The sequence below is a fragment of the Paramisgurnus dabryanus genome, chromosome 4 (genome assembly GCF_030506205.2).
Source record: "Paramisgurnus dabryanus chromosome 4, PD_genome_1.1, whole genome shotgun sequence".
Classification (NCBI taxonomy): Eukaryota; Metazoa; Chordata; class Actinopteri; order Cypriniformes; family Cobitidae; genus Paramisgurnus; species Paramisgurnus dabryanus.
Window position 1 is genome coordinate 15,736,520 of NC_133340.1, and position 24,799 is coordinate 15,761,318.

A 24,799-nucleotide genomic window follows, 5' to 3' on the forward strand; every position below is an offset into this window, starting at 1 on the left:
AGAGATTCGCCCCGATCCCGCTAAAGTTAAAGCGGTCACCGAATGGCCAGTGCCCGACACTCGTAAAGAGCTTCAGCGTTTTCTGGGGTTCGCCAATTTTTACCGGCGTTTCATCAGAAACTTTGGTCAGATCGCTAAACCTCTCACTGCTCTCACCTCCTCTAAAGTGTGTTTCCGCTGGAATAAGGAGGCTCAGGAGTCCTTTGATGAATTAAAGTCCTGTTTCATTTCTGCTCCGGTCCTCTCTATTCCTGACCCGGCAAAACAATTTATAGTGGAGGTAGATGCTTCTGATGTCGGGGTAGGTGCCGTTTTATCACAGCGGTCGTCCATTGACGGGAAAGTACATCCGTGTGCTTTTTTCTCTCACCGGTTAAACCCAGCGGAACGAAATTATGACATAGGTAATAGGGAGCTGCTGGCGGTTAGACTCGCGCTGGGTGAGTGGCGTCACTGGTTGGAGGGAACCTCGGAGCCCTTTCTGGTCTGGACGGATCATAAGAACTTAGAATATATCCGTTCGGCCAGAAGGTTAACATCTAGGCAGGCTCGTTGGGCACTTTTCTTTGACCGTTTTAATTTCACCCTCTCGTACCGGCCTGGCTCCAAGAATACTAAACCTGATGCTCTCTCCCGTCTGTTCGGTCATTCCGAGTCTGAGCGGACCGAAACCATTCTTCCTAAGGGCAGGGTGGTCGGTGCCCTCATTTGGGGTATCGAGCAGCGGGTGAGAGAGGCCGGACGAGAGGAGGAAAGGCCGGATGGGTGTCCAGCGGGGTGTCTGTGGGTTCCTGAGTATTTACGTTCCGATGTCATCCGGTGGGGCCATGAATCCAGATTTGTCGGCCATCCAGGTATTCGGAGAACGTTGGCTGCCGTCCGCCAACGTTTTTGGTGGCCTTCTATGGCTACAGACATCAGACAGTTTGTATTAGCCTGTTCTACGTGTGCTCGTAGCAAAGCATCTAATCAGTCTCCCGCTGGTCTGCTCAATTCTTTGCCCATCCCTTCCCGCCCCTGGTCACATATAGCCCTTGATTTTGTCACCGGCTTACCGGCATCTGATGGTAACACTGTCGTTTTGACTGTGGTGGATCGTTTCTCCAAAGCGGTTCATTTTATTCCCTTACCTAAACTTCCTTCTGCCAAGGAGATGGCTCAGGTTCTGATCAACCACGTTTTTCGTTTACATGGTCTTCCGACTGATGTGGTTTCAGATAGGGGTCCTCAGTTTATTTCCCGGTTTTGGCAGGAGTTTTGTAGACAGATCGGCGCTACTGCCAGCTTGTCTTCTGGTTATCATCCACAGACCAATGGGCAATGTGAACGGGCTAATCAGGATCTCGGTCAAACGCTTCGCTGTCTGTCGTCACAATATCCGAATTCTTGGTGCCAACAGCTCCCGTGGGTTGAGTACTCACATAATTCTCTTCCTGTCGCTTCTACTAGTATGTCACCATTTGAACTATCTATCGGTTATCAACCTCCCCTTTTCCCATCACAGGAACCCGATGCAGCGGTTCCGTCTGCATTAGCTTTTGTCCGCAGGTGCAAACGCACGTGGAAAAGAGCTAAAGACCTTTTATTACAATCCTCCAGACGGACCAAAGTTGCGGCTGACCGCCACCGACGACCTCCACCTCGTTATGTGTGTGGACAAAAGGTATGGCTTTCTACCAAAGATTTGCCTCTCCGTGAGCCTTCTCGAAAGCTGGCTCCGCGTTTCATTGGGCCATACAGTATTGTTACAGATGTGGCCTTTAAAAATGCGCGTCTGTGAGACCAGAATGCCGCGGAGACTTCCGAAATTCTGCGAGATCCCGCAAAAGGGGGGTTCGGTGGGGGACGCAGGAAATATAAAAACCTGTAGAGGGCAGGCGTGTTTCTTGTAGGCCATACTGACGACAATGTGTGTGCTCGACTTCATGCTGAGCGTATACTGTATGATATTGAAGTAACATGACACGGATTATCGATAGACTTTGATGTCATACAAATGCATGCTTTTTGGCAAACATTTTGTTGGCGAAGTTTTCTTTTGCCAGTTAAATAAACAGTCACATATTCTTCATAAAAATCCGACTCAAACGCGCATCATTTGTCTTATTTTTTTCCGTGTACTTACAGTAGAAGAGACGTGATGTATGATAATCGAGTCTTATAACAAAATAATTCGCGAAGACCTTTGAAGAGACCGAGCGCATTTACGCAATATCATTAACTAGTTTATCTAATTTTACATTTAGTTCATTTTTGCATCTGAACGTTTAAATAGCTTTAACATGGTTGTGGTGCGCTTTTCTGCATTACTGAACAGTAGGCTACTTTTTATATTATCATGTTTCCCTTTACATGGTATGAAACACGATAAAAAGTATGCATTGGTGTTTAATACATTTCACTGAGAATTTGTATAATATGTTATACTTGTACTAAGGAAATAAAATCATATTGTGAGTGTAAATATTCATAAATTCGAGGAGTTTCTGAGGTGTTTGTCATCGGCAAAATGCGCAGTTTCTTTGTTGCCGATTAAAAACCGTTGGCTATGTGATTGTTTAAAATTGACATTTTTTCTACTTATTATTAATTAATTTTTTGCCTACATTTACTCAAATAATATCAATGTGAAAATATAAGTAAATCATACTTCAAGTTAGGCGTAAAACTAACACATTTTTTATGTCAAATAGAAATAATAATAATTTGAAATATGCAATTATTACAGTTTTAAAAACTTAAATATATTACTCTGACCTTTTTAAATATATTGACTAAAATAATCTGTAAATGTAATACTTATATTATTAAGGCGTATACATCAAATAATATATGTACATTTTACACAAAATATCAGTTCTATTTTTAGTAATTTATTTTCCAACTAAAAAAATCGCATTACTGCATTAAGAGATTTTATTAAGTTACTTTAATCATTTATTTTAGAGATATTTACAAAGCCACTGAATCAATTTTAACAGTGTGTAGCTACATTATCACCTTACGGTAGACTATTATTAAATGCATATAAATAAAAATATGTAAAACTAAATAAAAAAGATATCATACACGGACTGTATGTAAGCATACGTTTTCTTGTTCGGTGCACGTGGGTTTAAATGCCGTTTTTCTAAAGAAGAATTTTAAAACTTTATTGGTGGTAGTTGAGAAGAATTCCTTTTTCCATTTCTAAATCATTTTGAGCGCAATATAAATATATCATATTGTTATTCTTATTATATAAGAATACGCAATTTTTACAACATTTTTAACATATATAAAATATACGTTAAGCATGTTGTCTGTATTTCCTAATTACAAGCTTTTGATGAAATTGCACCAAAACTAAACGTGCATAAAAACATAAAAAAGTCATTTAAATAAGCGAAAAATCTTTTTTATGAGCTCAAAATTTTGAATATAATGTGCTATTGCTGAAAATTGCCCATCTCTAAAGGAGAATATTCATCTTTAAAGTTTAAGAAACAAAAAAGTACTGATAAGCATTCTCAAACATATATATTCTGCAAGCACTCATTTATCCATAATGATGTTATTTATTTTTTAATAACATATTGTCGCTGTCGGGCAAAGATACTCTCTGGACACCAAGACCATGTCTATGGGTTCAAGAATAACAAAATATTGGCCATTTGAAACTCGAAAGTCATCACTTTATTTTGTCCCATTGTTTTCCATTTTGCGTGTGGTAAAACTCCTGTGCGCGTCGTTCAAATTCATTGAAATTTCGTTCACTTGTAGTTGTATGTGTAATACAATTTCAATAATGTTTTTACACTGCACATCGTCTGAGGAAATCCGAAGTTGCGTCGAGGGGAACCAAGCTGACAGCCGCGACAGCAGAGATTGTCACGTACCTACAAAAGGGTACTGGAAAAAGTTTGCATCTGACCTGCAGCGATATCATTCTGGCTTGGTGGGATGTCAGCCAGCGAGAGTCCTCTGATTCTGACCTTGTTCTTTTACTCCTCAGAGTCTAAAACCAGGAGGCCATATTAAGTATTAGAGCAGCTATGGTTGCGCGTTTCACACACCTCTCCAAACCACGTTATTAACACCATGCTTGTTCGACTTCATGCGGCGCCGCAAGAACCGACAGCCGGATGACGTCAGAGTACCGCGAGAATGATTCAAGAAATCATATTTCGCCTCGCTCTCGCGATACTGTGACGTCTTCCGGCTGTCGATTCTCGGGGCGCCGCATGAAGTCGAACAAGCCTATTGACAGCAGCAAAAGCTACGCATGCGCTTTTAACTTGTAAAACTCAAAGGTGTATGGGTAATGTAGTCTCTGCTCTCGGTGGGACGAATTAGGTAGCTATTGTGAAGGGCGCTTTGAAAAGCGGCAGCGCAGCCAAATAATTAAATTAAGCCTCTGATTTAAACAGATGTGCAAATGAGCGTTCTGGTACGCTAGAAGTACGTTCTGGACGCAGGGAGAGTGGTACGCTCAAGAGCTATATTTGGAAGTGGCGGTACTGAGTACTGGCGCCTACCGGCCCACATTAAAGCACTGGTGGTAGCAAAGGTAGACGGCCCTTTAAAAAGCAAAAGAAAGCTGATAAAAATGAGAAACCTACACTGAAATAAATTGGAGTAGGATTTAGGCTACTTAACAAAATCTAAACATTTTTCACTCAGAAAATGCTAGTAAATATAAACAAAATTATCAGCAGCTTTAACTTTATTATTTTTTTAATTTAATTCACTCTTTGTTTCAGCGATGTTTATAAATATACTATATTTTTGCATTTTGATGACAAACTGTTCAACACTGAAAAGAAACTAATGTAATCTTCCTGATTTAATCACGTAAAACACGAGTCTAAACACAAGCACCACTTTTCTGAATGATGATAATCACAAACATCCCAGAGTTTGTAAACCAATTGTTTGTAAAACATATTTAATGCTAACTTTACTTAAAAATTCAGAAAATATTTTTTACAGTGTATAAATAAAAAGACATGAAGGAAGTTAATTCCAAAATGTAATTAATTGTACATGGTTTAGCTGCTTGTTTTAGCAGCTACCAGTGACAGAGAGTCAAAAAATTAAAAACCACCCACCCCTAGGTCTGCCAATTCTTTGCCAACCCCCAATGCTAATCGATCACCTCATGAAAGAAAACCGGTTTATCCAGTTTTCACCAGCGTGTTGGGTTTTAATATCAACCCTTGCAGTTTCTTTGTTAAAATGTAATTTAAGCAAATAGGCCTAATACATACGCTGTATGTTATTTTAAATGAATGTTTATAACTTATAAAATTAAGTGGATATCAGGTAACTTAATTTGACATATGTTGATATAACCTACACTGTAAAAAATCCAATTAATGAAATGTTGGACGGGCAAAAATATATAAGTTAAACCAATTTTTTTGTTTGAGCTAGTTGAGAAGACATATTATTTTAAGTCTAGATAAATCTGTGTTTAAAACATTAAATGAATGGTTATTTTCAAATCCAGTCAACATTCAGAATGGCTAATGTTGACTGAACTAATTAAGACAAATCAGGTAAATATGTGGAGTTATGACAGCTATGTTTTCTGACAGCAAAATGCTCCTAATATTACTGTTATTTGGTCACAAAATGTAATTGTAAGAGTTGTTCAGGCGTGAATGTATGTGCTTAAAGTTTAAATATGCGGTCGGTTAATAAAGATAGCGTCTATTTAAACGTGTGCTCTGACACTTTCGGACGGAGATGAGCTCCATATGAGCTCCAGAAAATCACCGGCGCTTAAGTGCTCACACCCCGCCCAGCGCAGCCTCGCCTCGGCAAGCGCATCAGAAATCGACTGCTGGCTCTGATATCTCTGTGGCGTTTAAACGTGATTTAATTCATTTTAATTTCTCATACTTAACAATGAAAGGGTTATGTTTTAACCCTTGTTGCTCATGTTGCTGGTACTTTGCCTTAAAGAGTCAAAGGGCGTTTCTATGTGGCGCTGCGCAGACAGTTCGGCAACGAAGACATCAAAGTACCGCGAGAGCAAGTCGAAATGTTACAAATGGTCCGACTTTACCTTTGCTCTCGCGGTACTCTGATGTCATACGCCGACCAGTCAGCGCCGCACCATTTAAAGTCGAACACACAAAGCGTCAAGGCAGGGCCGCTGGAAGTCATTTTGAACAGGGGGTGCTGTGAATTTTTTTACCAAAAAACCTATGAGCCTATAGGCCTATTTAAAATACATTTTAAAAATAAATATATTGAGATTTACTACTTTATTGTCATATACACTTCAGGGCACACAGCCAGGGTCTGAAACACACAGACATCATCAGTTCTCAGATGAATATGCGCTATTAATCAGAAGCAAAAATACTTATCCCAGGGGGAATTACTTTCGTTACAATTTACATACAACATATAATATTATAACAACATATAATATTAATTAAACTTCACAATTTTCAATGTCCATGCGGACGAACATATTTTACTTTCGTTTTTAAGTTAGAATCACACGACAGATGTAAAACATTCTCACATTAACATACCTAGTATATTTTTATATAGATCTTTTTTTTACTAAATAGTACTATTACTGTCTTTTTTAAACTTATAAATAATTCATAATTTGAACAAAAATAATGATGGGTTTAGTTCTGATATTGTATACTTTTATAAAGAAATACATGGTGTATAATTACATTTTTAGAATAGGCTTTATATAAGGTTTGTACTGTAAAAATACTCTATTTGTTACAAACAAAAGATAAAGAATTTACAAACGTGTGGAGAGCCATTTCAGCACTTGGACAGCGAAATGTTTTTTTTTTAAAGAATTACTTAAAATGTTTTCTCATCTCACCATATCTACAGGTGCAGAGTCATTATATACAATAAATCCGTTGGGTAGCATTTAAAAAAAAAACATTTAAAAGTAGATGCATTTGTTTAAAGCAAAGCATTTATTTACTTAGCTTACAGATGAACTTACAGATGAAGCAGCTATTTAAGCCTTCTAACCTCTCATAATTGGTCATCATTTATGTCCAAGAGACTCAATAATAATCTGTTACATTTTAATCCTTTAATTTTTCATATTAAAAAGCGTTTTTGTGCTGCTGCGCATCCATGTATGTAATAAACAAACCCGCGTTGTCATTCCGTTAATACGCATATTATCAATGCGCTCTTTTACTCACGCAGAAAAAACTCGCGTTTTCATGAGCTAGGGGACGAATGTCCAGGAAGTTCAGTATTTCTGTGTGGGCATGCATCAGGGGAAGGTGTGTGAGTCTTTTCTGGGTCATGGTGCTGCTTACCAATGTCTTCAAAAGACGCAAGGCAAAGAAAGTGCGCTCGGATGAGGCCACGGATAGGCACAGACAGTAATGAAATTAAAATCCAAAATACACGTAATAACCTACGTGTGTCCAAAATAATTTCCTAAAATATTCATAAGTAATATATCAATTGTGCAAAATATTTGTACTTAAAAAAAATATATTTCTCGCTTTCCCGCGACCATGCTTCAAGGTCTGAAGGAAAGGATACCTGCCCGGATCCCACGCACGCATCTGCAGTTATATACATTTTACAAAACCAGTATTCATTAGATTTTAAGAACTTTTTTGCCACTTTTAAAACTGTAAAACTAAATAAAAAAGATATCATATGCCGATTGAGCATGTAAGCATATGTTTTCTTGTTCGCTCCACGCAACACGGGTTTAAACGCCGTTTTTTTTCTAAAGAATAATGTTTAAACTTTATTGGTGGTGGTTGAGAATAATTTATATTGCAGAATAATGTATATTGCATTTTAGCGCAATATAAATGTATCATATTGTTATTCTTAATATAAAAGAATACTAATATATTTTTTACAACATTTTTAACTTTAAAACATACATATAAAGATGCTTTGTACAATAGCTTTGCTTCTGACAACAATTTTCTGTAATAAATCAGTAAATCAACCACAAAATGTGTTGAAAGTGGCGAATAAAATGCTTGTCAATTCAAACAAAGGTGTATAAAACCGCTTTAATTAACAATAACTAAACTGTGCTCTTTTGCATACCTCTACTTTTCTCATGTCTTTCTTTATACCACCTTTATCTTTTTAAAATCTTGCCACTTTTAGAAATAATTTGTTTGCATTTATTGTATACTGCACACTTTATTTGCATCAACTATACCCATAATAACATTTTCTACGTTTTTCTTTCAATAAAAATAAACATATTTATTATTGTCTTAACTTAAAACTTTGTTTTTTAATATATATATTAGATTTTATATAAATACGTTTTAAAAGTGTTGACTGCGAACGTCTGAGATAAGATATCTGGAAGGACCTATAATAAACGCCTATAATATATGTACGTTTTAAATTAAAATGTCTGTTCTATTTCTAGCCATTTATTTTGTTTTGACCAACTAAAAAATACATAAGTGACATTAAGGGATTTTATAAAGTTACTTTAATCCATTATTTTAGTAATATATTTACAAAGCCACTGAATATTTTTACTGTTATGAATAACGGCTAAAAGGATTAAAAAAAATCATAACGCTGACTGCCTATATGCGCAAGAAAGGTATTATTAAAGTTTTAAATATGTCAAACTAAATAAAGATATCATATGCCCACTGTACAGTATGTAAGCATAGGCCCATGTTTTCTTGTTCGCTCTGCGTGGGTTTAAACGCCGTTTTTAAAGAATATTTTTTAAACTTTATTGGTGGTGGTTGAGAAGAATTTCTCTTTCCATATGTAAAGCAATTTAGCGCAATATACATGTGTCATATTATTGTTCTTAATATATTAAGAACAATAATACTAATATATTTTTACAACATTTTTAACTTTAAAACATGTATTTATATACCACATGAATCTCTCTAAAATATTAATACTTTTAGAAAAACTGACATAATTATTAATATTATGAACAAACAATGAAACGGTGTCAAAATTCGACAACACAAATAATTAAGATATTCATTGTAAATAGAGTTAAGTGTATTAGGCTCACACTAAATTCTTTGTTGCACTTAGTATAAATGCCCATTGCACGTACAGTCATCTTAATATATGTATGCGCTGTTATGCTGGCAAGAAGTGGTTGACGTCACTTTGCTGTTTTAATAGAAATGTTAAATATTCAGCAATGCCCTTATTAACTTCTGGAAACAACCGCAATGACAACGCATATAAAAATGTAGTTTTTTATGCGCCACCTGGTGGATTTTCTGTGAAGCGAAACACATTAAGGGAAAAGGGAAAGTAGCCCCCCCGAAAACACTTGCAGAATTCTGCGTGACTCCGCGAGACGATTTGGCGAATGCCGCGGGAGAAAACGCGCGTTTTTAAAGGCCACATCTGTAAGGTCATTAGTCCGGTAGCAGTGAAGCTCAAGTTACCACTTACTCTTGGTCGGGTTCACCCTGTTTTTCATGTATCCAAGGTTAAACCTGTGATTTTTGCCAGTAATTTTTCCCCTGTCTCTGCCCCCAACCCTCCCGCCCCCCGTCTAGTGGATGGTGCTCCTGCCTATACGGTTAGGAGATTACTAGATGTTCGTCGCAGGGGCAGAGGTTTTCAGTATTTAGTGGACTGGGAGGGCTACGGTCCGGAGGAGAGGTGTTGGGTTCCGGCTCGGGATGTGCTGGATCCTGGTCTGATCGAGGATTTCCGTCGGCGACGAGGTGAGCCTCCTCCAGGTCCGTCCGGTGCCGGCCCTGGGGGGGGGTACTGTCATGGCACCTGGGTGATCGGCAGTGTATGTGTGTCTGTTTGTTTACCTTTGGTGTTGGTTCCTCACGTGTGCACTCGCTCCTCCCATTCGTTTCTCTGATTGTTTCCCAGACGTGTCCTATTCCTTTTGGTCTTTTTATAGTCTTGCGTTTTGTCCTTTGTCACGCTCTCATTGTTCTCGGTTGGTTACTGTCTCGCTCCCTGTCCAGGTAGAGCCGTCCGCTGTAATTTATCTCACCATCTCTGCTCTCGCCCCAGGTTCAATCGCCGACATCCGGACTCTTGTCTCTGTCCAGGATTCTCGATCCTGTGTGTTTTGTCAGTGGATTACTGTCTAGTTTCCTGAGTTTTCGCGCAGTTGGTTGCTTCGTCTTCAAGCGTATACCAGCTGTCTTCGGCTTCCTATTGTGTGACGTCATCGGAAGTGGGTGGACCTCCTCGTCACTTTTGGACTTCTTCGGCGGTGCAGTGTGAGAGACTCTTTCCCCTGTGGATTGTGGACTAGTGTGGATTTATATTTTCTGTCTATCTGAAATCAGTCGGGTGCTTCGTCTTCAAGCGTATCCCTACAGTATCAGTGTTATTTTCATTTAATAAACTTTTTTGATCCCGCATTTGAGACTCTGATTCCTGAACTTTATTGACATTTCCTGACAGGAAGGTTATCGACTGTGTGATTTAAGATGCACCCGATCCCCTGTGAAGCATTTTGTCTTTCTATTAAAAAAATGCTTCAGTACTAAATCACAAAAGGGGTACAGGCGAGTCTAGGAGAAGATTCATGAGCTTATGCAATTGATGAATTGAAATGGTGAACTTCAGCACTGATTTTCATCACAGAGTCATTTTTGGCGGTTGGACCTTTGGGGTTTTATATAGCCAAGTCATAGCTTCTGTTCACAATAATTGTCAAATCTGGCACTTTACTATAACAGGGAAGTGTTATTCAACATTTCGTTTTGTTATGTAATGGTGCTAAAACACAGATTCATCCAATTTACCTCAGCTGAAATGAATCTGCACCGTCTGCTCTCTTGGAAAATTTCACAGGCAGAGTAAATTGATAATTCTTTTAGTTTAACCATCAGGTGAACTTCATTTGTCGCCAGACTGATTCAGAGACTAATTTTATGTGTTAAATTGATGGACTTTGGAATGGAGTGTGAAACGGTGAATTACATAATTCAGCCCGATCACCGATGCATGAACTGGAAGGTCAATAAATCATTCATTACCTAATTCATCACAGTTCGGAGCACATTTTGTTGAAAAGTGAGTGATGCTGTTTTATTTAACCTGAGTTCAACTTTTTAAAAGAAAAATACAGAGCAAACGCAGAAATGTCAAAGTGCTCATGCAGAAAATCATCCAAAGTGAACTGAGAACTAATTCAAATGGCAAAGCTAAAACGACTTTGAAGTTAATGGATAGATAATAGCATAACAGCAAAATAATAACCTGTATCATTCATACATTACTGACTGTGTCCTCATGCCCTTTCATTTACTCAGAGATACATTCAGCTGTCATGCCTTAAAGGTGAACACATATAAACCTGTGGAGTACAAGGACTGAGGGAAAAGAGAGAGAGAGAGAGAAAGTGCGCGGGACAGAAAGAATAATACAGCAGTATGTTACTGTGGCAAACATGATGTAACTTTAAAGAAACCATGACGACCTTCCGAAACAAAATTAGGGAGGACAGCATTTCAAAGCATTTCAACTAGGGTAGTTTTTTCCAAAAGTCTTTCATCTTGTCTTTGCTAAAAAAATAACTTTTGTATAATTTATTGAAGTCTAGAGAAGGTTGCATTAAAGCATTAGCAAATGTCCGTGACTAAATGTCATGATACAAAATTAATGAAAAGAAAATATCAGAGTAAAATCAGCTTCAGGGAGCAAATAAAGCTACGGGGGAGAGGACTGGTATTTGTGTAACAAAATACAGGGATTAAATTAAAGGTACTTACATTTTTAAGTTTAAGCAACTTGAATTAACAAGACATTTCATACGGTGGCCCTGAGGTGCAATTTTATTTACAAGATTTAAAACAAATTTACACGTTTTTTAACAAATTTACAAGTTTTTTAACAAATTTACAAGTTTTTTTTTAACAAATTTACAACTTTTTAAATAAATGTACAAGTTTTTCAACAAATTTACAATGAGTGAACACATTTACAAGTTTAACAAATTTACAAGTGTTTAAACAAATTTACAATGAGTGAATAAATGTACAAGTTTTTTAAACAAATTTACAATGAGCAAACAAAATGACAAGTTTTTTTAACAAATTTACAATTTTTTCAATAAATGTACAAGTTTTTCAACAAATTTACAAGTGTTTAAACAAATTTACAATGAGCGAACAAAATTACATGTTGTAAAACAAATTTACGTTTATTACGGAAAGGGTAGGTACAATACGCTGACGTCACGCATCCGAGACTCCGGTCACGTGGGAAGAAACCCGGAAGTATTGCCGTGAATCACAGTAGAGTTGCAAATGCGATGTTGTGTATTAGGCTGTACATCATATTAACGTAAAGAGAGTGATAATATATATCCTTTCATCTATTCCCGAGTGACTCAAAGGGATATTGGACCTTATTTTCAGGTAAGTGAAATAGTTTTAGTTAGCTAACGCTAGCTTTCCAAGTTGCACACGTTTCGGATGGCAGTTATCAAAATAATTCACTGACTTTCTCATTAGATTACAGACAACACGAGAGGGTGCTCCAAACTTTTTAATCAGGACTGCATTGTTTGTTCGCTCCCGGGGTTACATAGACTGAAAAGGGGAAGCGTGACGAGTTTGTTTACATGGTGCTGTAAACTCCAACTACAGGAGGACACTTCAGAGGAATCACAGGGATAACATGGTGTGATTTTTTTGTCAAAACCAGAACTGACTTCCGAATCCACCTGGAACGCATTTACTTTGATGGAGACAAATGGAAGTCAGTAAAAATTAAGTTGGACTTGTTTTTTTTAACTAATGGCTGCCCAACAGCTTATAAAGCCAGGAACAACACACACACACACACACACACACTTCTAACAAACATGTAACGCACACATTAGAGACGTGTTAAGTAAATAACTGTACATTATTAGAACAACTATTTTACATTAAAGAAACTGCATTTCACTCATTGTTCAAAATATAGTTTTATTTATAAATGAAGTATGAAAAAAATATATATGTACATTTTTAGAACCAATCATATTTACATTAAAAGCCAATGGGTACTAATACACTTTTTTACACAGGGCCATGTAGTTTAGATTTTTTTTCCCTTAATAATAAAAGCCTTCATTTAAAAACTGCATGATGTGTTCACTTGTGTTATCTTCTTTGACTAATATTTACATTTGTTTGATGATCTGAAACATAAAAGTGTGACATAAATATGCAATAACATGAGAAATCTGGATGGGGCTAACACTTTTTCACACCACTGTTTATAAATTTGTTCCAATGTATATTTTCTATTTACTGTACAAATTGTAATAGTAAGCAAAGTAAAAACATTTAAATGAAAAAAGTCTGTTTTTGGGATTAAAGGAATTTTTCACCCAATATATAGATGCATTTGCTTTTTCATTGGAACAGATTTGGAGAAATTCAGCATTACATTGCTTACAATTGGATCCTCTGCAGTGAATGGGTGCCGTGAGAATGAGAGTCCAAACTTTGCACCTCTTGTGAAGTGAAAAGATGTTTGGACATTAGCCCATGTTATGCATATTCGACTGACTGTTGCCTTGGACAGATTAAAAGTCCTGTTTTTCCTGTGTTTTTAAACTATGATTGTGTTTATGGTGTGCAATATAGCGTGTGTTCATGTTTTGTGTGTAAAAAAACACAGTATTTTTCACATAATTACTTATCTGTATAGCGCTGTTTTCACTGTCCTAAAATCGGGCTGATTTCTTCCTTGTTCTATGAAGTCCCTCCTTCAGAAATATATATCGAGTTTTGATTGTGTAGTAGTTTGTTTAGTGTGTTGTGATTTAACAGCAACTTAACTTAGCAGAGCCATTTGAGCTTTGCTTGCGACTGAAGTATTCCTGTGGGTGAGAGTTAGTAAAAAAAACCTCTTCTTTGGATGTCATTCAATCGGGAAGTAGAGGGCTGTAGTCCAAACCGTCCGTTTGCTGTATGCTTTAAAAGGGAAATTCTATTAAAGAAAATATATCGCTTGGCATTGAATTTTGAGCTTTATAATTTACAGGTATTATTTATGCTCTAACAGCAACATTACACACTAACTAAAGTTTAAAAAATGGGATCAGGAAAAACGGGACCTTTAAACCTTACAGCTAAATCTGCGGAAAGAAGCCCCTGCCTCATACAGCAGAGAAACAAGAAAAACTGATCCAGGACACAAATGTTGCGAGCATGATGTTGTGCTCTTCCATAATAGGAGATGTTTCCAGGTAATCATGGTCTTGCAATGCCCCCAAACCACTGTTAGATCTGTGTATTGAGAAAGAGGAGAAAATTGCATGTAAAAAAAGAAATATCAAGGAGGTCATAAGATTTATTTACATGTTTTAATTTTCATCAATGAATTGCTTAATTTTTTTCTCACTCTTCTCTTGTGTTCTGATCAGGAAACAAATGGTGGTCCTCCTCTTCTTCCTTTAGTGTTTCAACATCACAGACACTGGAAATTAACATAATCATGATTTCAGTCTTGGCTATCTATCTATCTATCTATCTATCTATCTGACATAAATGTCAGTTTGCTTAGGCACCATTCGAGTATTTGTAATATGATAAAACATTACAGTACTATCACATTTAGAGAGGATTAAATGAAAATATAATTCATAGTATAAATTTTGGTAATTTTAACAAATCGTCTCATTACATAAAATCTTAATCTTTTAAAGATTATTCAGATTATATCATCGAACAAGTTAACGCACCCTTGATTCCTCTGAAGTGTCCTCCTGGGTTGGAGTTTACAGCACCATGTAAACAAACTCGTCACGCTTCCCCGTTTCAGTCTATGTAACCCCGGGAGCGAACAAACAATGCAGTCCTGATTAAAAAGTTTGGAGCACCCTCTCGTGTTGTCTGTAATCTAATGAGAAAGTCAGTGAATTATTTTGATAACTGCCATCCGAAACGTGTGCAACTTGGAAAGCTAGCGTTAGCTAACTAAAGCTATTTCACTTACCTGAAAATAAGGTCCAATATCCCTTTGAGTCACTCGGGAATAGATGAAAGGATATATATTATCACTCTCTTTACGTTAATATGATGTACAGCCTAATACACAACATCGCATTTGCAACTCTCATGTGATTCACGGCGATACTTCCGGGTTTCTTCCCACGTGACCGGAGTCCCGGATGCGTGACGTCAGCGTATTGTACCTACCCTTTCCGTAATAAACGTAAATTTGTTTTACAACATGTAATTTTGTTCGCTCATTGTAAATTTGTTTAAACACATGTAAATTTGTTGAAAAACTTGTACATTTATTTAAAAAATTGTAAATTTGTTTAAAAAAAAACTTGTAAATTTGTTAAAAAAACTTGTAAATTTGTTAAAAAACTTGTAAATTTGTTTTAAATCTTGTAAATAAAATTGCACCTCAGGGCCACTGTAATTTCAACTGTCTTGATGAGCAACGAGTTGGTATAAATAAAATAAAAAATACAGTTCTTACAACTTATTATACTTATTAATGTATTAAAAAATATATTTATCATTTATTGCAACTTCTAACTAGTCAAAAAAGTTTAAATGACTTATTAATTCAAGTTAAACTTAAAGATTTAAGAATGTTTAGCCTACGAGCAATATTCTGCCCTTTAGCCCTCACTGATTTTTTATTAATGCAGGAACATCTGTTGTGAATGTGAATAAGTGAATTGTATTTCAACAAGCCTTGTGTATACGAATCTGAGATGAGTCAGACATCAGCATGAAAACTGCGTGTGAAAGAAGGTCACGTTTTAATCGACATAAAGCTAATTTATGCAAAACAACTCACTGCAACTCTAAAGTTAATGAGTTTATTTTCTGAAACATAAGCACTTCTGATCTAAACTTCATCCTTCATGGGTAACTGGATGCCCATGCAGCAGGCTGTCTGCATTTGCCAAGTTTTACATCATGCGTCATCTCATGATGCGTCAGCTGGCCCTGACTATAGGCATTATGTAAGTTCAGTATATCTATTATGGGTATCTGCTACAAAATACTTATGCTTTGTGCAATGTAAAAAAATTGGTTCACATTAAAAAAGTAAGTTACTTGTTTGCCTTAAAAAAATTTGTTAATTCAACTTTAAAAAAAGATGTATATATATATATATATATATATATATATATATATATATATATATATATATATATATATATATATATATATATATATAATGTGTGTGTGTGTTAAAAATTATATAAGACACAATATATTTTTCACAACTTTTTTGAATTAATTAATTAATTTTAAGGCAACCAGGTAACATACTTTTTCAAATTGAACCAACAAATCTTTTTTACAATTAACATTTTACAAGTTTGGTTCCAAAACAAGTTAACTCAGTTTTTAAACATGTTAATTATTATCATGTTATGTTATAATATTTATTGTTTTTTATTTTGCTGTATTTTTTTAGTTATGAAGGCTTAAATCAAAACAAACCAACTGCAGTTGAGGTTTATTGGAATGCACAAACAAAAGTGAGAAAAAAAACAGTGTTATCTCGTTTTGGAACCAAACTTTTCATTTATTGTTTTTTGTTATCACATTAAAGTACTGGAAATTGGGGACAGACTAATCCTCATTAACAACAGTCACATCCTCACTGAAGCAAATGCACTCAACTTTTAAAGTGTTTAAAAGGTGTCTGGATCAAAGTGAAGTGATGCTAAGCAGTTTATAGGAAGTTTGCCAGGTGCAATAAGCTGTCTTCCAACTCACTGATCTTGCCAAAAAAGCAACAGGAGGTTGAAAGTTTTGTCTCCTGAAATCATTCTGTCATTTTCTAATTGCTAAAATAAACCAAGAACTTCAATTCAGAGGATTTTTACTCTTTAAAAAACTTACAAGAACGTAAAAAAGTACATTTTAATTGGAACGGTACCTTCACAAAAGTATACTTTTGTACCTAAAATGTGTGCACCAAAGTGGTAAATATCAGGACCTTTTAAAAGGTACGTCCGAGCGACAACTTTTGTGTGTTATGAAGAATCAGAAATTTTGGGATGTTTCAGTACACAAAAATAGCTTTACACTGCAATATAATATACATGTACTATAATGTGTAGTATGAACTATTGTATGGTTTTCAAAGGTGTCAAATGCAGCACATTTACTCTTTTATCTAGTGTACATTTCACACATAAAGCTATGTGTTTAGAAGAGTTGGGGTGCACGCCAAGAGCCATATGCTTTTTTGAAGGCAGATCAATGCGTGATCAATGAAGGCAGATCCATGTGTGAAGGTGTTTGGTAGACATTTAGCAATCTGGGACTATTTGAGGGCATAAACATTCAGAACTGATGGCAAATATCCCACTAGACTGTGTACCTCCACAACATGGCATTCACAGAAAAATAGGAAAATGTTCCCTGCAAATTGCATTTTTGGCACATTTATCACATTTATGGGCATGTTTGTGCTGTTACCTGATTTCCATAATTCCTTTGAATCGTTGCTAAAACAACAAAGGCAGCGTGTGTAATTAAATGGCATAATATATTCTTTGTGAATTCATCTCATGTCTTAAAAACATTTGCAAGGAGGATTAAAACAATATAATGAGTGGTTTTGTAGACAGCATTTGTCTGTTCGTCCACAAGAATAATGTCTATGATAATGTCTCTCAAAATATTTTATGAAAAGTGTTGTGAACGCTCTCTCAGCACAATGAGTAAACATCCAGGTAAGCAAAACTGTGGGAAGGGTAATTTCCCTGCTGTTAGCAAAGAAGCATTGTAAGCTTTTATTCAGTAGCTATTAACAACAGTACTGCGGTATCTAAGGGTCCCATATGGACCACAGTTCAAACAGGCTGTGCTGTCTTGTCCTTGCATAAGAATTGATTTTTGTTTGTCATCGGACACATGGCTTTTGCTATGTTTTTGCCCTTTCACAGCAAAACTGTAAACTGGCCCGGTAGATCAAGATGATGGACAGGAGGAAGGTGTTTTTAAAAGAAAGCTGAAGCATTCACTTTGCTAATTAGCTAAAGAAAAAACTTTTTTGGAGAACCTACAATATTCTTTCAGGTTGGGTAAGCAAGTCATAATGATGAGTGAAGTTACTGTGTGCCAAACTGTAGTAAAAAGTCTGTCTAAGACCATTTAAACCTATTATAATTAATTACATGTCAAAGAAAAACTATAAAGTAATGAACATTTAGAAATACGATTTTTCTATACTGCAGGGTCTAAAAGTCTGACACAATGTCCCGAATTTGCTTAGGAGTGAGCTAGAAATGTTAAAAACTTCAGCTTAATATGATTTTTAACCCTGTATTATTAATGTGATCTCAGACTTTTGGATTCTACTATAGTTTAAGATACAATTAGGATTAAAACATTTTCTTCAGTGCAGGGGATATAATTATGTGTCCACATAAAGGTGTAATGTGATTTTTTTTGCGGCATCTAGCGGTAAGATTGCGAATTGCAACCAACCCCAATTTTGGAATGCAAAGAGAAGCTACGGTAGCTGGCACAGGACAAACATGTTGTAATCTGAGACAATGGTCCTGTCCCACATGGCACACTGTGGACTTGTGGAGTCCACACGTTGATGACATCATGTAGTGCAGACCTTAGGGACCCTTGAGGCGAGTACATGAGGGTGCACCGGAGTCGTATTTTGGGACAGACTCAAGCATTGTGCCGGAAATAGGAAGAGAAGTTGCCCCTCAGAGTGAATTCCTCCCATCCGCCGTCTGATTTGTCTGACTTCATTTCTGCTGTTAATGTGTGTGAAGACTTCAGCAAGGGTGCAAAGGGGGCGCTGATGAGCACACTTTGGAGCGTAAAAAATATAGATGGGACACCCTATGGACTCGTAGACTTAAGGCCGAGGTATCCCTTTTTCCTTGTCCGCATCCTACTCACGCGCACAGAAATTAAACATTATGGTGACAAAAATGCTCAACAGCTTTCTGTTCTTGGAAGAAGTGAAAATAAACGAAGAAAAGTAAATGCTGTCTATTGCCTTTGTGTAATTGTTTGTAGTGTAGTGTCCTGTCTCAACATTTTCACGCACATGCGCCGTCCTACGTGGACTGTCCGCACGGTCTCAATTTTTGGGTAGCACGCGGACGGCCGCGGACCCTCCTGATGACGAAAATGACGTTATGCAGATGGCGCGCATACGCGGATGTCCCTAGTATACTTTCGGCTTAAGCGAGCACGTGCAATTTAAGGCTACCAGAACGAAAGTTCACATGAAGCGCGCCATTTCGGACAGGACCAATGAGCACTTCTCAATATACTTTCTTGCCTGCTCGGTCCAACGTCCTACATCCTATAACCTGGAAACCGATCGAGCTCCAGTATAATAATGGTAAAGCTATGGACACTAACTCAAGTGTCCATTTAACTTTATTGTTCTTGTTAAATATTTTAATGCACTTGATAATAGCGAATGAACTTTATACAGAAAGCGAGGAATGAGGATATGCAATTTTACTTGATGATTCGTCTCCTCCGTCCTTGCGAGGAAAGGAAACGAGGATGCACAAAAAAGAATTGAGAAGCACCCAATGTAGGGATGAAATGCGGTTTATCCATTAGGGCTACGGTAAAAACCTCACTGCGACTTTCATATGGTGACCCGCTGTGTATGGAGATAAAAATGGCTTTTTCTAAGTGCATAAAAACAATACAGTTCATTATGTAAGGTATTAATACACCACTTATAATAAAGTTATGTTATGTCTATTATATTGTATTTCTGTCAGAGAGCCTTCTAAAAGTTACACATTGCACCTTTAAACAGCTGAAATATCACCTCTCTTGAGAGCAGTTAACTGTACTGTATCTTGCAAATCACAAAAAAATAACTTTTGACTACTGTATATATCTTTTTCCTTAATCTCCCTGTGTACTGGCTTATAATATCTGAATGTTTGACTGTAACTTTGTATTACTGGCACTTCTCATGTTTATTATATTCTTAAGATTAATCACTTGCTGTATTCCTCAAATATAAGTTGCTTGGGTGAAATGTAAATTCAAGTTTTAAAACCTTTGCTGAGAAAAATAGCAATGTTTACCCTGCTGAAAAAAACAGCATCAAACCAGCATGGACAAGCATGGGAATTATGCTGGTCGATTCTGGTTTAGCTGGTTTGGTGCTGGTTTAGCTGGTGCTAATGCTGGTGCTGATGCTGGTTTAGCTGGTGTTCACTAGCGAACCAGCACCAAAACACAATATATGCTGGTCTTGCTGGTATGCTGTTTTTTTCAGCAGGGTTTTAATAACCAATATGACATTCAGCATGAAAGAAGTATTTTAGATCAATGTCAAGACCCAAAATAAAATCATCTTATGATGTATCATGCACTGTCATACAGGCCAAAAAAATCACTTGTATATTGTAATTCCACAGCTGTCACTGAGCTGCTTTAGCTTTTAAAGCATGAATTGTTCACATGGAAAAAAAATCCTAATGCTGTTGGATAAAAGTCTTATACTGCGTAAGCTGTTTAAGATCAGACTGTGAAGTCACACGGAGCTCTTGAGAAAGGTTTGGGGTAAGACAGGAGGGAAAACCAATTACATTAACTCCCCCTGCAGAATTCAAGTGGACAGTTTAGCCTCAAATGGTGTGACACAGGTTTTCACATGATAGATGAATGCTTAAATCACTCATAATATGCCCTGTGGTGCATATATATATATATATATATATATATATATATATATATATATATAAAGAGAGAGAGACAGAGAGAGAGAGAGAGACAGAGAGAGAAAGAGAGAGAGAGAGAAATGACAGTATTACTGGTAGCTGTTTGCCAGTAACTTACTATAGATTAAAATATATGTTATTTACTAGCGACAATTTGTTTAAAGTTAAATGAACATTAAAAATTAACAAGTGTTTATCTTTACAGAATAAAACTAAAATAACAGCCTATAACAGGTTTATGAGGATTTCTGGTTCCCAGAATGCATGAGGCTGTTATTTTCTAGTTTCATTCTGTAAAGACAAAGACTTGTTAATGTTTAATGTGCATTGAACTTTGAACAAACTGTTGCCAGTAAATAACATTTACAATTTAAATCTACAGTAAATTACTGGCAAACAGCTGCATAACTACAGCATAACTTTCTTTTTTACAGTAAAGAAAGAGATAGAGAGATGGCCACATTTCTAGAGTAAAATAATTAGTGTGTGCAAATGTAATGATTTCTTTAAAGAACCAAACAGAACCAAATCTTAATAACTTTGTGTCAGTGGGCAGCTCATTTGGTACACTGTAAAAAAATTCTGTAGAAATGTCAATGTTATTGCAGCTGGGTTGCCGGTAATTTACCGTAGATTTACATTTATGTAATTTACTGGCAAGAATTTGCTCAAAGTTCAATCAATTTTAAATATTAACAAGTCTTTATCTTTACAGAATAAAACTATACAATAACAACCTCATGCAAAGCATTCTGGGAACCAGAAGTCATCATCAACCTTTTTCTGTTTTTTGCTTCAGATTTTGTTTCCCAGAATGTTTTGCTTGATGCTGTTTTTTTAGTTTTACTCTATAAAGACAAAGACTTGTAAATGTTTAATGTTCATTTAACTTTGAACAAAATGTTGCCAGTTAAAAACATACATTTAAATCTACGGTAAATTACCGGCAACCCAGCTGCAATTTCTACGGAATTTTTTTACAGTGTAGAGTATTGCCTTAGCAGCGCAAAGATCATAAGAAATGTATTCCTTTATGCACTTTAAGTCCCTTTGGATAAGACCATTTGCAAAATGCATAAATGTAATAGAATTTATTTCAGTAAATCAACATTTTTTAGTAAATAAAATGTTGAATTGCCCCGGAAAATATATGCTGGCATGCAGTATACACAGTTATTTGTCAGATCTGGTAGCTTTTTTGGTAGTATTCCTAAGTGTTAAACACTCAAACTTGATCAATGCTTTGCACTTAGAAATACACAGTTTTCACCTTTTGTGTATGTGTTAAAGTTAATATTCACTCACTTACTCAAACTTTCTAAATAATGTATCGGAGAAAAGCTAAATCCCCGTGTTCCCAACCTAAACAGACTCTCTTTATCAGCGAAAAGGCTAAAATGTCTCCTGCTTTCATCACAACATCTTTTCTCTCATATTCTCTCTGATCAGGGAGATCAGAGACTGACACTAATCCTTTTAAACATCTGTTAGCATTTTGTTTTACTAATCATCCATCATATGAACAAATTAAATATAACACCAAAAGAATACCTCTCCTCTTTTTGTTCATTTACATCTTTTCTAGTTGAAGAAGTTCATCTTTTTTAACCATCATTCTTAATCACATATTTATGTAAGCGGAAAAATAACAAGCTGTTATTGCTGTGCATTGGTAAATTAGGTTGTCAATTAAGTGTTCCTGTACACTGTAAAAAGTGAAACATTGGATTAACCTAATAAAATTGAAGTAACCATTCACAATAAAGATTTTACATTGATCTAATGTTTAGAAACCATTCAGTTCAAACTAATTTTTTGCATTTCATGCAAACTCTTTTCTGAATTTGGGGTAAATAAAAAATTTAAATTGGCTTAAATTAAAAAAAAAGATTTTTAAAAGACTTGATCTAAATTCAGTTTCCTTCAATCTGAAATATGTATTCATTCCAATATAAAAGGCTTCACAATTGACATAATCTAAAAAAATTTAATTATCTCAATATATAAATACATGTTTAAATGAGTCAGATCAAACGTTCTTTAAATATTTATTAAATCCCAAGAAAATCACTGTTTTTACAGACCTTTTTGGCAAAACAAACGTTTTACAAATACAACATTCCGAGACAGTTCAAGTAATCAGTTCATTTTAAGTTCAATTTCATATATAGCATATTAAAATGTGAATATATCAAATAAGAACAAATAAGAAACCATTGGTATGTCAGTCCAAATAACATTGATACAGCAGCTGCGGTTGAGGGCATGTTACTGAGGTCTTTTGCTCCAGTTCTTCATCACTTGGCATATCCTGGCGAGACAATAAATAACCCCCATGAGTAAATAAATGAGTACACCACCCTCACATTCATTTCCGCCTTCGCAAATGAAAAACATAAAGCATATAAAATCCACGTTCATATCGGCATTGAGCGCCCGGAGCATTTAGCCTAAACTCCGAGCGGCAAAATCAGTGTAACATTACACGTCACATATTGAGGTGATTCATTTAACGTTAATTGTCGGCAGAGAAATGCAATATACTCAAGCCTTAGTCATGAAAACAAGTTTTTTACAACATTTAGAGCCAGAAAATATTTTTTCCTTTCATAATATCCGTTCAATCAGTCTATATAACGTTAATATTATCCCTATTAACGTTACATTATGCTAGGTCACGCTAGCCTGTAAACCTGGCTATAGGTAAAACGGTGACAGTCACCTTATAAAAACTGAACTACCTTATAAAAATTATAGTGTGAGTGCTGAAATAAAGGGAAACGATAACGCAGACGTGCAATTTTGGTTAATTCCCCCTTACCTGAAAAACGGGTCCTGTTCGCGTTGTTCAGCAGATAACCGTCGACTGCTTTCGGTCTCTCCCTGAAGAACTCTCTCGAGTTTTCATCTGCGCATGCGCAAACCGTGCTTAATCTAATAAAAGCAGTTTGATCGAATGTATAATTTGAATTACATTGTTATGTTATAAATTATATTGTATCAATCTAATAAAAGTAGTTTGATCAAATGTATAATTTGAATTTCATTGTTATGTTTTAATTTATATTGTATCAATCTAATAAAAGTCGTTTGATCGAATGTATAATTTGAATTTCATTGTTATGTTTTAATTTATATTGTATCAATCTAATAAAAGTCGTTTGATCGAATGTATAATTTGAATTTCATTGTTATGTTATCATTTATATTCTATCAATCTAATAAAAGTCGTTTGATCGAATTAATAATTTGAATTTCAATTGTTATGTTATAATTTATATTGTATCAATCTAAAAAAATAGATTGAAAGACACATACAAATTACAAAATGTAATTTTACTTAACAATCTAATAAGATTAGGCTATTGGAATGAAAAAAATTACATCAAACGAAAAACAGCCATGTTTTACTTTTTACAGTGTATTGGTAGAGTATTGCGTTAGGAAAAAGCATGACTCCCCAGAGAACATACTGGGCAACATATGAAACTAAAGCCTTTTTTATGTGATATGTTATAGGAAATGGGACACAAGCGAGGATTCGAAACCTCAAAAGCCAGTTTCACAAGCTCACCACTGAAAATGTTGGGTTTTACATGTCTCTTTTAAACTTTAGTTTTAGTTATACAGCAAGTTTTATATAAATGGCATTTGCCAAGAAAAAGGGAAGCTATTTGTACTGAATGAATAAATAAGAACCAAAAATGTTTGCTGCATTTACAATTCTGTGAAATTATGGGGTGATGCACCACCCTCAGCACCCCTGGGTGTGTTTTGCTTTATGTGCCACTGCGTAGACCAATCGCCCAATGATATAATATCATGAGAGCAATTCAAAAGCAATACTCTTGCAATAGTTTGACGTCGATCAATCTGCACAGTGTGGCATGCAAAAGTCTAATTTTTCATGTGAAAGTAGTTACACCTAGCAAGCCACACTGAGGGGCTTACATTGTAATGCAACAGTTACAAAATTTTAATACGTTATCCATGAATATGATTTGTAAGTCCTGCTCGATCAATTTCTAAAGTTGTATGCTCTTTAACAGCATCATCAAGCTGTGGCCATGTTGTTGTTTAGCAACCTCTATAGGGTCAAAATTACATATTGTGTCTTTAAAAGAACCATTCTTTCTTACATTTTAATAG

The 24,799-nt window shown here is 35.8% G+C and overlaps 2 long non-coding RNA genes across 3 annotated transcripts; one reads left to right on the plus strand and one right to left on the minus strand.

Moving 5' to 3' along the window:
* Positions 1-12,114: 12,114 nt before the first annotated feature.
* LOC141282075 (uncharacterized) lies at positions 12,115-13,735 on the plus strand. Its single transcript, XR_012336638.1, has 2 exons — positions 12,115-12,359; positions 12,456-13,735. It is a non-coding gene; the product is annotated as an uncharacterized lncRNA (long non-coding RNA).
* Positions 12,714-15,122, minus strand: LOC135746750 (uncharacterized). 2 transcript variants are annotated; one of them, XR_010531617.2, is made up of 5 exons: positions 14,935-15,122; positions 14,681-14,838; positions 14,341-14,415; positions 14,067-14,225; positions 12,714-13,910 (listed from the first exon to the last, which is right to left on the minus strand). It is a non-coding gene; the product is annotated as an uncharacterized lncRNA (long non-coding RNA). The 2 variants fall into 2 exon arrangements; XR_010531616.2 differs by having other exon boundaries at positions 13,865-14,225; positions 14,935-15,115.
* Between the last annotated feature and the right edge of the window lie 9,677 nt (positions 15,123-24,799).